The following is a 6,045-nucleotide window of genomic DNA, read 5'->3' on the forward strand; positions in this document are numbered from 1 at the left end:
GGCGATCGGAAATGTTTAGTATAAAATTTAAATCCTCATTAAATGAGAATCATCATTACCTCACCACACTGTACCCTAGGGGTATGATGTGTAGGTTTTTAATCTTGTTGTAATTGAAAATTTGATACATAATATTGATCATGTCATAACTTGTATATGGTTCATTTCATGCAATTAAGCGCCCTCTCGGGGTGGTGCGATGGTTAAGACATGGGGTGTTGCCACATCAGGTTTTGATGTTGAAACTCAGCAAGTCCTAGCATGCCTTCTCCCATGTCTTGCCACCCGCACTAATGACTAGTAGTCATCTGTGATTTACTTCCTCCATATTAGTCTAGGGACGGATGGGTAGAGGACGTTGGGAGCGAGCGAATCGTCTTTTGTCATATTTTATGCAATTAAGAATGATGGCATAACACTACAAGACAATTGATTTTTAACGATTGAATTAGCACGGAATTAATTTCCATCATTAATTGTCAATCGAAAATTAATAGCGACAGCATATTTTTTGACAGAAATTAATTTCCGTCATTATTTTAAGTAATTTTTTTCCGCATTTTCCCAATTCCTTCCTCACATGGTCTCCTCTCTCATCTCTTCTCTGGTGAGCTTCTCTCCCCTCTACGCTTACCTCCGATCACCTCCCTGTCGGCAGGGCAGATGAAGCGCAACCTCCCATGGCTGCGATTAGGTTGTGCCTTGGCCGCGGCCTCACAACGAGGTTGCAAGGCTGGGCGCGACCTCAGCTGCAGCCTTGCAGCGAGGTCGGGCGCGATCTCGGCCTCGCAGTCAAAGAAAATCAGCTGCTCTTTTTGTTGGTTCTTCCTCTCGTTGGAGAATAAGCGTGACAATGAGTTTAATGTCTGTTTTTCTGAGTTGTTTGATAACTAACTACAAGTTATCAAAAATCATGGAATTCTAACATTGTGCCCATTGGTACATTACGTTTTGGTGTTTGTAGGCACAAGACTGTGCTAATGAAGGTATGTCTTTCTTTCCTTTTCCCTTCTCGTCTTTATTAATTTCTGCTATAGTTGTCCCGTCATTTTTTTCCTACTGTATCTCTGTGACCAAGCAGATCCTCCAATTCCTTGTGAAAGTTTTTTTTATGCTCAAGAGGAATATATATATATATATATATATATATATAAATAAAGACTAGAATAAGGAAAAACAAAAACAAAAAGAAAAACAAAAAATCTGGGCCATCACTTCTCATTTTGATACAGCTAATTTTTCCCCAATTGGCCATGTGCCTTGCTTCGTGTTTAACAACACTGGAAGTCGTAGCCTTTATGTGGGAGGGGAGAAGAGTTCTTCTATATAGGAAATCTGTCAGTCAGTCTAGTGTGACGTGGCAAGTGATTCTTCTTCCTTTCTTTTTATTCCACACCATTGTGGCATGCTTTTAATTAACGGTGGGACAACAATATATGGATTAGTTGTTACCCTTGTATATATCAGTAGCCCTACTAAAATCACTAGTTCTGCTTTAAATTGGGACTTATTTGCTTTATGTTTGATTTGTAGTTGTTTGTTATGGAGCACGATTCTCTGTCAAATTTGAGCACCTCAATATTCTCCTTGTTGGGTAGTCCAATGTGGGTGCGTGTTAAAATACGTTTTGTAAACATTCACAACGGAAAATAAAAAAAATTCTAATTATTACATCACACGCATACAAGGATACAATATACCAGACATGATCGCAGAATAAAATTTTTTACAGAAAGTAAATTTATGTTAGGTATACCTGTTGGATGATACGTAGAAGATTCCATTGGATGATCCGGAGTAGGAAGGAGATCAACCAAGCGACACTTGGAAGCCTCACTTTTATTTGTATCCACGCTGAGCTATTTTCGAGACGACTTCAATAAATCCAAGTTGTGTCTCCACTTTGGTACTAGCCAAAGGTGGGAGACGGTTCGATCCGAGAGAGGGATCGCGGTCTGATTTGTACCCGGTAATAATTGCAACCATGCGACACAAATCAACCGGTGACAACAACCTTTGTTGGCGCTGTTGGAGGCTGAAACCTCGTTGCCCTCAAGGGACAACAACTTTGGCACTAGCAAGATTCCGGTAGCAACAATTGTTGTTCGGAACAGTACTTCCGACGGCGGATCAAGGGCTATCCGGCAGCACAACATGGACAATAGCTTATACTGCTATTTGGCGACGAAGCTTGCTATTGCCGGCGGTGAAGCTGGCGACAAGAGCGTCCGGGGTCAATAGGTGACCACCGGGAGGAAGCAGATGATCGACATCGACCAGCGATAGTGGCGGTGGCAGGAGTCTTGGATGGCACGAGTCCTAGCTGGCTAGCAACTCACTTTGTTTTATATATATATATAGTGCAAATGACCATCTATTTTGATTTATATCTTAATACTATTTGATCTTAATTAAATGTGACTTTGTTTGTTTCTTTTATGTACCTTCTTATTTTGAGGTGTTGCTTTGTGTTGGATCGAGTGGACCGGCTAAAAGAGGATGAATAGTCTACAATTAAGTTAGAAATTCTCTTACTTCTACCTTAGCAAGGAGACACAATTAAATAATTAAAATAATAATATAAAAAATAAAAAAGAGACCAGAAATTACTTGATTACAACTTAGGTAGTTGGAAGTAGAAAGCACAATATCAAAACTCCTTCGACAATCTCGGAGGTGGAGAAGCCCCTTACAGTAGTTACAAGCTCAAAATGAAAGTACGAAAGTTAAAAAAAATCAAGTGTGTTGTCCAAACTTAGAGGGCAAGAATTTTAATTATAGCTCTCTGATCGAGATAGACATTTGTTGACATGGCACTTCCCAAGCGCCTGGTAGTAATCCGGGTGCCTGGACTTCGATCGAGTTGATCCACTTGGCAACGGTCTGCTCAACGGTTCTCAACATTCCAGGTGCCTGGAAGAGATTTGGGCCCCTGGATTTTGTTGATGTGGAACCCATGTTGATCATCTTCGATAATGACTTGTTGATGTGGCTGCCCTTTCCGAGCTCCTGGATTAGATCTGATGTAAAATACGGTACCCCAAGTGTAGATTTAATAATAAAGTTTAATAGGCGAATAACCTTAACGAAATTTTCTGAAATTTTTAAAAATTTTCTGGGAATTCTTCGGAGCTCGTACGATAGGTTTAAGGGGATAAATCGGGGGTTCGGAGAAAAACCTGTTTAGGTTACTCCAAGTGAGGAAATGTTTTATTATATATATATTCTTTTCCTTTTTCTTCCCCAACCCAAATCGTCGTTTCCTCTTCGCGTCGAACTCTCCTTTTCCTCGACTCCCTCTCTCGCTTCCAGTTCATCGCCGGCAGCGATTTCCTCTGCGTGCTCTCCGAACCCAAGCTCTCTTGCTACTAAGCGCTCGATCCTCTCCTCCCTCTCGATCTCATGTCTCTGCCCTTCACCGACGACCTCGCGATCGACAATTTCTTCCTCGGTTCCTCTCGATGTCGTTGGCGAGGAGTGGATCTTGGAGCTTTGAAGGGGGAAAAGCTAGTTTGATTCTCTGGCTTTGTTCTTCTTTTCGGCTTTGGCAAGAGGCAGCGGTGATCTTACCATAGCCACTACCGATCTGTGCCCTAACTGCGATATTGAAGGTAAGGCATCATGTTCGATTGGTGTTGAGATGTTTGTGTGACCGATTTTTTATCCTTCTTCTCTCTCTCTCTCTCTCTCTCTCTCTGATCAGTGCCCTAGAGCCATCATCGGAGTGGAATCTTGGCCATCAGCTCCAGATTGTTGCCGTCGCCTACCTATTTTTGACCGTGAACACTAAGTGCTCACTGGGAGTGGAGCCGAGAACCTGATCCCGACTCTGTGGCTTGCTGATCAGACATTGTCGATCACTGGCATAGCTACCGCAGGTTCTCTGGTAAGGAGGTTTGAACTTGATCTTGATTGATCTAGGTAGAATCTAGGTACATTGCTGATTTGGGGTATCCGGTTGGTGGACAGTAGCTTGGTCAGGGTAGAGAGGTAGGTTCCAGCAGCTCACCTGGTTCCAGTAGCAATAATGGTTGTGAATTGATGTAAGATGTAGGAATTTAATACATGTTGTAGATGATTTCTAGATAGGATAGAAAGAAATGTTGACTTAGGTTTATGTTTTGAATTAGGTATGATTTGGATTATGATTAGTTAGGGTTAATGACTAGATTGATTTAGGTTTGGATTTCTAGTCTAATGGATGATTAGGGTTTTATCCTAATTTAGTCTTAGGAATTTTATTTAACTAAATAAAAGCTTATATATTGAACGCTGTAGGATTTTGATTCAAGACCAGCATCTCGACGTTGGATTTTGCTTGATTGGATCTTCTATTTGAGGCGGACACTTCTGACTTATCTCTTGATATAGTCATGTTAGATATGCATAATAGTTTATTTCTAATGATAATGATTAAATTTGCATCTGCTTGATATGCCACTATCTAGTTCCTGTTGTCTGCCATATTCCTATCTGTTATGCATTCATATTTATATTTTCTTTGGTTGTCGCCATGTGTAGTTCATAAAAATAGTGACTTACATTGCCTACTGTGTAATAGTCTTATTGTTCGTCATATCTGATTTGTGTACTTAGGTTGTTGATACCTAGACCATCGTATGATTTATTTTCTTTTTGTGCATTTTATATGGAGGGTATACGGTCTGTATCTACATGTTTAGTGTCATGCACCATCTTACATGATTGTATGCTGACGATGGTCAACTCCATTATTGTTGAGCGCATCGCTAGTTACATAGTCTGTATGCACAACCACTCATGAGTTAGTGGTACATCAGGCAGGATGTGTGCAGCTTGCTCTGTTAGGGCTCCGCTGGTCTGCTCCTGGGTAGCGATGACAGCAGCGTGTAGCTGGCAGGGATCCCTCCCCTTGACTATGATACAGGGAGATGAGAGCATTGAACTCCCCCACTCTGTTGGGGTAGGAGGATAGGTGTACTCCGACAGCATCCTGTTCACTCGGTCACTTAGTAGCAGTGATGACAGAGTGCATAGTTGTCATAGCCCTATCCACTCGGTCTCACCATCGCGTGTGAGATGGTTGACTGCGTCAAGGGTGACACATGTCATTCTTGCACTATATGCATAGATTGCATTTATTGTTTGCGATTGCTGCATTTTGGATGCTGTATTTGTTTGAGTTGCATATGTTTGACATATATACAAGTGACATTTTGTATCCGGTATGACGACCCTTTACATTCGGATAGGAGGTCCTGGTGAGTACAGTTTTTTATGGCCCTTTTTAGTTGCATTCTCTTTTATTGTTCAGAAAATTGTACCGCATGATTATTGCTGTTAGTTATAACTTATTATGCATGTCTATCTAGTATCCGCTGAGTTGTTGAACTCACCCCGTTGCTTTATATTTGTATTTCAGGTTGATGTCGTCAGGAGGTTCCAGTTGCTAGTCCTCTTGCCGCAAGAACTTTCGTTTTGGTCTTTTAGTGTAGTTATCTGCTTAGAGTCATTTTTTCAGACTTGGATTGGTTTGTACACTGGATTTTGTGTGGTTTGTCTTTAAGTAATGTACTAGTTGGGTTTTGTTTGTTTGGTGGATTGTATTTGGTATGTTTTGCTACGCGCCTATCGGACGGGCATAAGAGGTAAGCTTTCGTTTTCTTTTGCATTGTGTGGACAGTCGGAGGTTGTTTTATTATAACTGCGTGGATGGTTGTATTTTGTTTGATATATATACCAGCCGTGTTGACCGATGAGTGTGAGCCCTGAGGGCTATATATACAAGTCTTAGATTGTCACCCGTACAGGGGAGATGTTATCGAAATTTCTTCTGGCAGGGACTATCTCGGGCATGACAATTTATTTGATATCAGAGTCAGGTCTACGATGCCTGTTTTTTGTGATCTAGATTTTCGAGTTAATCTGATATCAATTTTTTTTAGTATCAGAGCCTAGGTTTTGCGAGTCAATCTGGGTATTTTCGGATTTATACGGATTTATCTTATTTTCATATTTCGGAGTTCCATTTCGGATTTATACGGATTTTCGTCGATTTTCATGTTT

General features: G+C 41.0%; 1 long non-coding RNA gene across 1 annotated transcript; it reads left to right on the forward strand.

The window, feature by feature from the left end:
• The first annotated feature begins 595 nt into the window (after positions 1-595).
• Positions 596-5,569, forward strand: LOC122028549. The gene is made up of 2 exons (XR_006124851.1): positions 596-986; positions 5,402-5,569. It is a non-coding gene; the product is annotated as an uncharacterized LOC122028549 (long non-coding RNA).
• Positions 5,570-6,045: the final 476 nt, after the last annotated feature.

This window comes from Zingiber officinale, chromosome 10B (assembly GCF_018446385.1).
Source record: "Zingiber officinale cultivar Zhangliang chromosome 10B, Zo_v1.1, whole genome shotgun sequence".
Classification (NCBI taxonomy): Eukaryota; Viridiplantae; Streptophyta; class Magnoliopsida; order Zingiberales; family Zingiberaceae; genus Zingiber; species Zingiber officinale.